The sequence below is a fragment of the Rosa chinensis genome, chromosome 7, assembly GCF_002994745.2.
Source record: "Rosa chinensis cultivar Old Blush chromosome 7, RchiOBHm-V2, whole genome shotgun sequence".
NCBI classification, from domain to species: Eukaryota; Viridiplantae; Streptophyta; class Magnoliopsida; order Rosales; family Rosaceae; genus Rosa; species Rosa chinensis.
The window spans coordinates 20,041,654-20,052,169 of record NC_037094.1 but is presented as its reverse complement, the minus strand read 5'-3'; the positions used below and the strand labels follow the sequence as shown (position 1 = coordinate 20,052,169).

The 10,516-nt window shown below is 37.6% G+C and overlaps 1 non-coding gene across 1 annotated transcript; it reads right to left on the bottom strand.

The window, feature by feature from the left end:
- Positions 1 to 7,404: 7,404 nt before the first annotated feature.
- On the bottom strand, positions 7,405 to 8,417 carry LOC112175159. Its single transcript, XR_005804113.1, has 4 exons — positions 8,309 to 8,417; positions 8,155 to 8,198; positions 7,539 to 8,061; positions 7,405 to 7,444 (listed from the first exon to the last, which is right to left on the bottom strand). It is a non-coding gene; the product is annotated as an uncharacterized LOC112175159 (transcript).
- Between the last annotated feature and the right edge of the window lie 2,099 nt (positions 8,418 to 10,516).

Below are 10,516 nucleotides of genomic sequence, written 5' to 3'. Positions count from 1 at the left end.
ACCCACCAAACTTAACCCCACTTCTAATCCCATCAAAACCCTAATTCTAATCCCAGCCCCATCCCCACCACTGATCACCACCACAATCCCTACGCCCATCTCCGGATCCACCACATCTGCCTCCGTCAGCCCAATAGTTCTCACTCCTTGCTTGGCCTTCAACTTCGCCTTCTCCGTCACTGGAAATTGATTCCACTCTAGCTTCCAAGGCCGGATCCGGCTGTACACCGGATTTTACGTCCCGTATGACCAGCATATTCTCTCCTCTTATTCTTTTAGCAAAGCTTCGGTGCTCTCTTCCCGCACTGTCATCACAACCTCTTAGGAGTTTCTAGCAAATTGAGATGTAAAGAGAGAGAGAATCGCAGAGATGAAGGTGAGGAGAGAGAAATTGGGTCTGAGAAGATGGGTATGTGTGTGATTGATTGGTTTAGATGATGAAGAAGAAAGATTCAATTGGAATTGGAATTGGGTTTTTGGATGATGAGCTGCGAGATGGATTGCGATCTAGTCAGTTGAGGTCTTGGGCAGCTTGGTGGCGGAGCAAGTCGGGTTCTGGTCGGGGAGGACCGGAAGAGGCAGTGGGAACCCGGAGTTATTGTTGCTGTTGTTGTAATTGTAGTTGTTGTTGAACACCGGGATTAGGATTATGGTAATGGTTGTTGATTCAGCAGAGGTGAAAAGTTATGGATTGATTAGGTTGGAATTGCAGAGGTGATCGAGATTGGGAGGGAGGAAGAGAGATGGGTGCACATAGTGAGAGAGAGAGAGAGAGAGAGCGCTGGGTGCCCAGAGACAGAAAGTCGGGTGCTCAGAGTAAAAAATTGAAAAGACCATAATACCCCTCAAATTAACGGCGTCATTGACGTTGTGTCTACATAGTGGGTCGAGCTCGAGAGTCCGTGTACCAAAATGATCGGTTTGGAACTTTATGTATAAGAATTATTAGTGGCCTTTACTTGGTGTACTGTTTGTGAAATTTTCCCACTAAATAATGATAAAGGCAGTAGCTACGGCTATTCCTGTCTACCCTATGACAACCTTTAGATTTCCAAAATCTCTGTGTGCGGAAATTAATAATGCTCTTGCTCGATTTTGGTAGGGTTTAAATGGTGAAAAGGGTATATACTGGAAGTAATAGGATCAGTTATGCTTACCAAAGGTTGAAGGAGGCCTTGGCTTTCGAAAATTGCAAGATTTTAATTTGGTCTTGGTAGAAAAACAGGGATGGCGCCTTCTTCATAGTCCTTCTTTTCTTTGGGCTCAATTGTTGAAACATTGATATTTTTCAGACTCTTCTTTCTTAGAGGCAAGACAGGGTCTTCTTCTTCTTGGGTGTAGGCAAGTTTATTGGCATGAAGAGAGGTTCTTCTTAAATGTTCTTTATGGAGAGTTGGAAATGGCCCGTCCATTCATGTTTGGAAAGACCACTGGATAAAATAATGATTCTTGATCCTATTCGTCAAAAATTCCTATTCGTGGGTTCCATTTTTTTTTCGGTTTATCATAACCTTTTTTCGATTTATCATTTTAAGTAGTGGACAAACAAAAATATAGGTAAATTTATTGAACAAATAGAACTTCTTCAATTTCAATGAACTTCTAAAATAGAAAAAAGGAAACTTTGATTAGATTAAGATTAAAGAAAGTAAGGTTCTATTTTATTAGTATAGAAAGGGTTTGCATGATATCTAATCGATATAAATCCATATATAGAACTATATAGAATTGTGAGTCATCCAAAAAACGGAAATCGAGTGATTCCTTCTTTGTTTTCATTTTTTAAAGTATTCGCAGATACTTTGGAGTAAAAGATGTTCTGAATCAATTAATGAAGTGCATTTTTCAAAACATCAATCATAAGAAAATGTGGATTTTTTTGAAACATTTATACAAAAAAAATATTATGATTATTAAGAACTCAACGGATCCCCCTCGAATCAGACAAGGAAAGAGGGGGTAGGTCCCGTTGAGTTCTTATGCTTTCATGTCTATAACCCAGTTCATCTGGTTATTACAGAGATGAACCTAATCCGGAATATGAACCATAAAAGAAAATACCAATTAAACCAATTACAACAATACCGGTTACAGTACCTATTATCCAAAGAGGAATCCTTCCAGTAGTATCGGCCATTTGCCCGACTTTCCTCCACATTTTTTCAAGTGGTCATGCTAGAGACATAAACAGCCATAGATAATTATGAGATGATATCTTTCCGAATGGGCTAAGAGAATTCCTACTATATATTTTTAGTATTTATTTTTTTTTTTAATTAAAGAAATAATTGGAAAATAAAACAGCAAGTACAAAAATGAGTAATAACCCCCAGTAGAGACTGGTACGATTCAATTCAACACTTTGTTCGTTCGGGTTTGATTGTGTCATAGCTCTATGATTCGGATTAGGTTTATCGTTGGATGAACTGCATTGCTGATATTGATCTTCGTAAAGTTGATCAGTATGAGTGTTATGACGAATTTGATTGGGAAGTACAGTGGCAAAAAGAAGGGGATTCGTTGGCTCGTTATCTAGTCCGAATTGGTGAAATGGTGGAATCCATAAAAATTATTCAACAGGCTCTCGAAGGAATTCCGGGGGGGCCATATGAGAATTTAGAAACCCGATATTTTGATAGAGAAAGGAATCCAGAATGGAATGATTTTGAATATCGCTTTATTAGTAAAAAACCTTCTCCTACATTTGAATTGAGAAAAGAAGGATCCCAAAGAATCGATCTTTCTTTTAGTTGTTGAATCTCTCTTTGATTGATCAATGTGTGATATTCTGAATCCTCCCTTCTCTCCCTCCTGTTTCTCACACAGTTTCCAACCTTATTGATTTTCTTCTCTTACTTGGAATTTGGAGGCATTACGACATGTTCTTACACCGGCGGACTCCGATGCAATTCATCTAGTTCATGTGTTGACTCAAGATAAACTGGTGTGGCCTCATGCAAAGAATGGGGTTTACTCTGTTCGTTCTGATTATCATGTTTCTTTCAGCTCACTAACCAATGCTTCAAACCAACATCCACATTCCTCTCATAACATTCCTAGTTCAGTTTGGTCCTTGATTTGGTCTATTCGAACCCTGCAAAAAATAAATATCTTCCTGTGGAAGGTAATTTCGAATGTGTTAGGAACCAAACAAAATTTGTTCAGAAGACATTTAGGCCAGACACCTTTATGTCCTTTCTGTTTAGATAATCAAGAAAATGTGAACACTTACTATTGGCATGTCCTTGGGTAGTTCAAACTTGGTTCTTGCATCCTTTGGGATATAAGACTCCTTTGCAATCCCTTACTTCTTTTGATCTTTGATTTAATGAATTGGTAATCCCTCATCGTGCTGACTTGACAAAATCGGTGGTGCTTACTCATAGTAGTTTCCTCCTTTGGCACACCTGGAAACAAAGTTGCCGCTGCATTTTTAATAACGTAGAACCTGATCCTTCATTGGTAGCGTCAAAAGCTTTCCTAGCTTCTTCTAAGTTTCTTTGGCCTGCAACTTTTATCCCTCCAAGAATAAGATCTCTCCTTCCACCTCTATGGATCCCTCCTCATTTGAATTTAAGATCAACGACGGATGCTTCTTGGGACAATCTGCCTTTGCAAATAGGTCTGGCGGTGATTATACGAAGTGCCTCAAGTAGTCTTCCTCATGTTGAGACTAGAATCGTTAAGTCATCTTTAATCCTATTAGCAGAGACTTTGGTTCTTCTTCACGGTGTACTGTTAGCATTGCGCTATCAATTTCAGAGTGTTATCTTTGAAATGGATTCCTTTCATCAGGTGAATCTCCTGAATAATTCTCAGTTGGTACCTGATTGGATTATTGCTCCTCTGGTATATCATATTCAAGAGAACAAAATTGTCATTCCTCATGGCTTCTTTGGCTTGCAGGAAGATGTCCCTTCAAACTAGGTTCAGACTAGCAGAATGACCAATCAAGCTGTTGATCATATGGCTTCTTTGGCTTGCAGGATGATGTCCCCTTCAAACTGGGTTCTTCATCCACCTTCTACTTCCACTCTTATTTTACTTTTTGATGCTGAACCTTCTCTAATTAATTTCCCTTTTATCAAGCTCCTCACTTTGTTCTATTTCTATTAGGCTAAGGAGCTCTATTGTCAGTTTGTCTTTAGGTTTCAATATGTTTCGTTGTTGTTAGTCCCTTTTTTGGTTGATTAATGAAAGGTTTCACTTGACAAAAAAATAAAAAAATAAAAACAATGAAAGAAGTCGTTGTCAAAATCCAAGGTTCGAAACAACTCTAGGCGTTGGTCGGGGGGGTGATCCGGGGACTAGCGCCCAAGGGCCTAGACGAGGACTAGGCGGTTTTTAATTTTTAAATTAATTTTATGACATATAATCAATTAATTATATAAATAAAAATGTTTAAAGTCCAACAATTAATTGAATATAGGTAAAATAGGCATAATTAACCCTTTGATCTACTTAAACTGGGCCTTATATCCCATTAGCCCACATGCTAATTAGAACCTCCCATCTCGCCGTCAACCATATCAAGCCAAATAAACAAAAAACCAACACTTAAGGCCACGTTTGGTTTCTGGAAAGGAAGTATCAGGAAAGGAACAAGTCCTTTCCTGCGTTTGGGATGCTAAAGGAAAGGAAATCGTTTCCTGAAGGAAGGGAAAATAAGGAGGACAGTGGTTCCTTCCAAATCTCAAAGGAATCATTCCCCCCCCCCCCCCCCCCCCCCCCCCCTTTCTTTCCTTGCATTTATTACTCACAACATATTATTTTATTATATTATTTACAAACTTTTTAACAACTTTCCTGATAACTTTCCTTACGTTACCAAACATTGGAATGAAAAATTGTTGGGAAATTTTATTTCCCTTCCCATAGGAAGGACAAAGGAATTATTTTCCTTTCCATGAACCAATCGAGGCCTAAGAGTGGCCACTCTTAAGTCTCAACTCTCAATTACCTTAATCATCTCATTCTCTCAGTGGAAAGCTCAAACATTTGCAGTGCCCTCTTTCACTTTTCAATCCTCAATCCCTTCGCCTTAGGCAACCGAAAACCCCATATCACAAATAGAGCAAAACTCAAATCATATTCTCTTTTCCTCATAAAGTTTCAATCTTTGTAGTGCTCTCTTTTAAATTTCAAATACCCAGAAACCAAAATCAAAATCCAATTCGTATTTCTTCATTCGTGTGTTACCCAATTCACCATGTTTCAACTTTGCTATCTGGGTGTTTCTGGAAATCGAGGTGTGAACTCCTAAACCTCAAATATGGCGGCTATGGAGCAAATCAACATTTTAGATTTCACAAAACATCATCGCAAACCTCGCCGTTCTCATCTCCTCCTTCAAAGACATCCAGAACAGCAATATGTCGTATCTCGACGCCACCACCAGGAAAGCTTCCGCGACGAGAGAGTACTTTGAAAGAAAAAAAAGCTCAAATTCTCCTACTCCGCCTAGACGACTAGGACGACTAATTCCCTGCCCAGGCCGACTAATCGGTCGACTAATCGGCCGCCCAAAACCTAGGCCGCCTACCTCACCGAGTTTGTGTTAATCGTGGCGGTCACTTGCCGCCCAGCGCCTAAGGGGGCTAGGCAGCCAAGTTTTAGAACATTGTCAAAATCTAATACAGAGACAAAAAGCAAAGAAAACTGGATTAATTATAGGGTAAAAACCTCAAATGGTACATAAACTATTGTGAAAGGTACTTTTCGATACCTACGATTTTTTTTACCCCAAATGGTACCTGAACTATTGCACCATTACCAAATATGATACCTCCGTTAACTTTAACGTTAAATCGCTGATGTAACATGTATTTGGAGGGGCAAAATGGTATATGCAGTCACATAAACTCTTCCCTCCAAAAAAAAAGGTCTTCCCCTCCAAAATTACAAATTTTCCCTCCAATTAAATTCTCACTTCTTAATTTCCCTTCTCACAGCTTCCCACCAAATTGCACAAGGCCATCGATTGGGGATACATAGAATAAATTTCTAAATTAATTTTTTTATGAAAATATTTCTGAAACATCATTGTTAAAAAATTACTATTTTGCCCATAACTTATTTGCAAAAAAATCCAAGTACATGCCACTTCAGCGATTTAACGAAGGTACTGTTAGATCATAATTCATATACATATTTATGCCCTAAAACATGGGAATTACTTGTTCTAATAACTACTACAAAAAGGTCATCAGACGACGGTGGATTTCTGTTGTCTGATGACCAAGCTCACCGTAGTCTAAGTGAGTGTTGTGTGATTGAAAAATCAGACAACGGTGATTTCACCGTTGTGTGATAATAGTTTGCTCAACAGAAATACTTATTTCCGTTGTGTGAGTTCTGCGCAGCATGTGCCTGGCATGGCATGCGCGGCGATGCCTCGGCACATTCAGACAACAGAAGAAAGAATTCATTGTTGTGTGAGATTCATAACACACAACAGATATAACTCATTCTTTGTTGTCTGAGATTCATAACACACAACAGATATTACTCATTCTTTGTTGTCTGAGATATGTAACACACAACAGATATTACTCATTCTTTGTTGTCTGAGATTAATAACACACAACTGAAGTGAAATTATATCCCTTGTCTGTTGATTACTCAGACAACGGAGATGATTTCATTTATGTTGTGTGTTATGAATCTCACACAACAGAACTTTATTTTCTTTTGTTGTTGGTTGTTACTTCACACAACTACTCTATTTGGTTTCTGTTGTGTGTTATGAATCTCACACAACAGAACTTTGTTTCTTTTGTTGTTGGTTGTTTGTTCACACAACTATTCTATTTGGTTTCTGTTGTGAACTTTGTTTCTTTTGTTGTTGGTTGTTTGTTCACACAACTATTCTATTTGGTTTCTGTTGTGAACTTTGTTTCTTTTGTTGTTGGTTGTTTGTTCACACAACTATTCTATTTGGTTTCTGTTGTGTGTTATGAATCTCACACAACAGAACTTCGTTTCTTTTGTTGTTGGTTGTTAGTTCACACAACTACTCTATTTGGTTAGCTGTAGTGTGAATATTGTAATCAAATTGAGTAACAAACCAGTGACTATTGGACAGTAATTACCACATCAAAAGTACTCAAATCCATATCATTCCATTACCATTTTTCAAACATCCATACATTCAAGTGACTAGGTAATGTACCAAACAAGAAAGCATTCCTAGCTAGCTACACATGAATCAAAAGCTGATATAATATCTTTTCGCATCAACAAAACCTTCTTGTGCCATTTGCAAATGTCTTTCTCCATCTATGTTACTTGATACCAATAGAAAGTTCATACCATACAATTGAGTTTGTAAGGAGCCATTCTGCATCATTTCATACACAAGAAACCTTGTTTTTCCATGAACACAGTAACCCAAAAGTTTGATGATGTTTTGATGCCGAATTTTTCCCAACCAGTTCACCTCATTCTGCAAAGCAAAACAAGGTTTCATAAACACAGGACCTCAACAAGAGAATCAGATTCAGGAAACTGAATCCAGAACCAGTTTTGGATGGAATTACCTCAAATTCTCTTTCAGCATCCTGTCTTATGCCGTTTACTTTCTTAACAGCCACTACTACAAAAAGCAACCCTCCTCCAATTCTCATCTTCTCTTCCATTATGACGTGTTCTGAACCAAAAACAAACAATCAATACTAGTAATGCAGTTCTTTTACAACTGACCAATTTCTGAGAATCCTATAAAACAAACAATCCAATCCAAACCAAATCTAACAACACAATGCAGCAGGGGAAGGACACAAAAAGCAGAAGCCCTTAGAGTCCAACCCAAACCAAGGAACAAAACCTGCGATCTAACAAAGTGTAGTCTCTCTCTGTCTCTGCGCTTTGAAACTGGAAAAAAGAGTGTGCATGCTCCAATCCTACGCACACACTTTCTGTATAGGGGGGTGATTCCGTTGCAGCTTTAAACTGTTTCGAACATACAGGTAGCAGGATCATAGTTTGGAAGACATTTCAAGGCCACTCCAACTCTGTCTTCTAGTTTTCCATCCTCATCCACAACAACCCCGGTTTCTGGTTCTGATTTCACATCACATTCAATCAGTCAATATGAATAAAAAACAAATTCCCTCTCAGACGAAAACAAATAACAATATTTCAAAAGCTTTCAACCTTGAGATTGACTTCAAAAGCTTGCATGTCTTCGAAATTGAAACCTGCATCCATTCAGGGGAATTTGTTAACATAGTTCATAACATATACAAAACGCAATCATCTCACCAATAATATGGCATTAGTAAATTCTTTTTCACAACAATCATCTCACCAATGCATCCTTTGCTTCTTCTCCAATTGCTTCCTTCATTAATACTGTCTTTCCCTCATCAAGGCTTTCTATGCTTTTATCTGTACAGTCATCTTTCAAAGAGCTCTGAAACAGGACAACCAGCACTAAATTATAAAAAAATTTGATCGGCTAAAGTTTGATATATAACCAAGTGTTGCACTCTTTGTCATTTGAACCTTCAGTATAGTTAACTTCAACAAACTTTGGGATGTAAGGTTCTCTCTCAACAGGAAAAGAAGAGAAACCAAACTTATCCGTAGAAGAGGATGAAACTGATGATGAATTCCACTCTGCATATCCTCCTGCCTCATTATGTAGATGAACCTCTGAATCAAATCTCACGGGGTCATTCCTGAATGCAGCTGCAAAGGAAAGAAGGCAAAGTTCATTGACATCATCAAGCAGTTCATTTGATATGGCAATTAGCATGTCCTTCATTTCTTGCAAGTGATTTGCAGCTTCTGGGCAAAGTCCTATCTGCATTAGATTCAAGGATTGTGTGCTTATCAAGTTGAGTACAGAATTAGATGGAGGCGCAAAACAGAAACTAAATCATATGGATACCTTAATAGCTCAAGACATTGTGAATCACATTCTAAAAACTATTAAATACTGGGAACAGATAGGAGAACATACATAAAACCCCACGCATCTAAAAATCTTCTACATCCTCATACATAAATACAAAGTTAACATAATACTGATAAGAAACAGAAGCAGCAAAATAATAAACAGTCAAGAATCGAGAAATTACCGAATATCTACTTACAACAAGCAGCCTCTGTCATTTTCTTCTCTTCCTACAACACACCCACAGGACCAGTAAGCTGATATGTAACATTCAATACTCAAATAAGTGAATGTTAAAGGATGGATAGCCCAACACTAGAAATCATACATCATAATTGAATGGACAGTTCTAATCATAGCAGTCACCATTGTTTCAACGACTTATACATATGACTTTCATAGACCACCACCACAGTCCATAAGGATGATCAGAAACAATATATAAAGCAAGAGGGAGAAATCAATTGTTTTGAATGTGGTGATCTGCTATGAGAGTCAAACTTTCAGTAAAATATAACACAAGCAAAAGAAAGATGCAAATAGTGCAAAAGAACCAATGCTATGAGAGTCAAACCTACAATCAAATGTTATATACCACTGAACCAATGCTTTTATCAAACCAGTAACCTAATTCATACCTACATTAACACATCACCAGGACATCAGAAAACATTCCAATTTATCACAATTGCTTTTATATCGATCCTTGTATAGTTTCAACATTGAGATGCTTTGATGGAGAAAATATATTTAAATTATGACCTCATTCATGGAAGTATTAATACCTGAAAAGCTAAATATGTACCTTTATGCCTTCAGAATCAGCCCATGCTTTCAACACATCTGGCTCAGTACTGATTCTCCAGGAATGAGATCATAATCTCCTAGTATATGTTCAAATTGGTAGTGTAGTGATCATCTCGGAAGAATGAATGGTACACAACTCAACTAATACCATATGGCATATCAACCAATTAAAACATCAACAATTATTGCATAGAGATGCAAATGAAGCACTTTCTTAATCAGAAACGAGTAGAAAGCCCAATCCATCTGAACCAAAATTGATTTCCATATATTGAGAAATATTTACACTATTAATCAGAAACGAGGAGAGCTGAGTCCTATATAAAATACTTGAGATTTACCTCTGGTCCAAAAGCATCAACTTTTTCCAACTCCTTCCAGATATGATGGTCATATATCTCTAAGAGTCTTTCGACTGGAGAATGACCTTCCATAAAACAAAGAGCTACATGCCACCAATTGTGTGTGAGCCTGATAGTTGTAACACTCTTTAGCATCTAAATCGCACTTGAAGAAATAAAATTTTAAATTGATTCATCCCAATACTCATACATAAATGACACACAAGAATCCCATGATGACGAGCATGATTCCATGAACTCTACTGCTTCTTTAAAACGACACTCCATCTGAACCAAAATTGCATCATATTAAGGAACCAACCTTCGTGAATAGATACAAATCACAACACCCAGTATATATATGCTACAAATCACAATCCCTACCACTCATATCCCTAAAACCCAGAACAAAATGATCTCAAATATTCATCAAAATTAAAGAAATTTGAAACTGAAATAGATAAAGAAC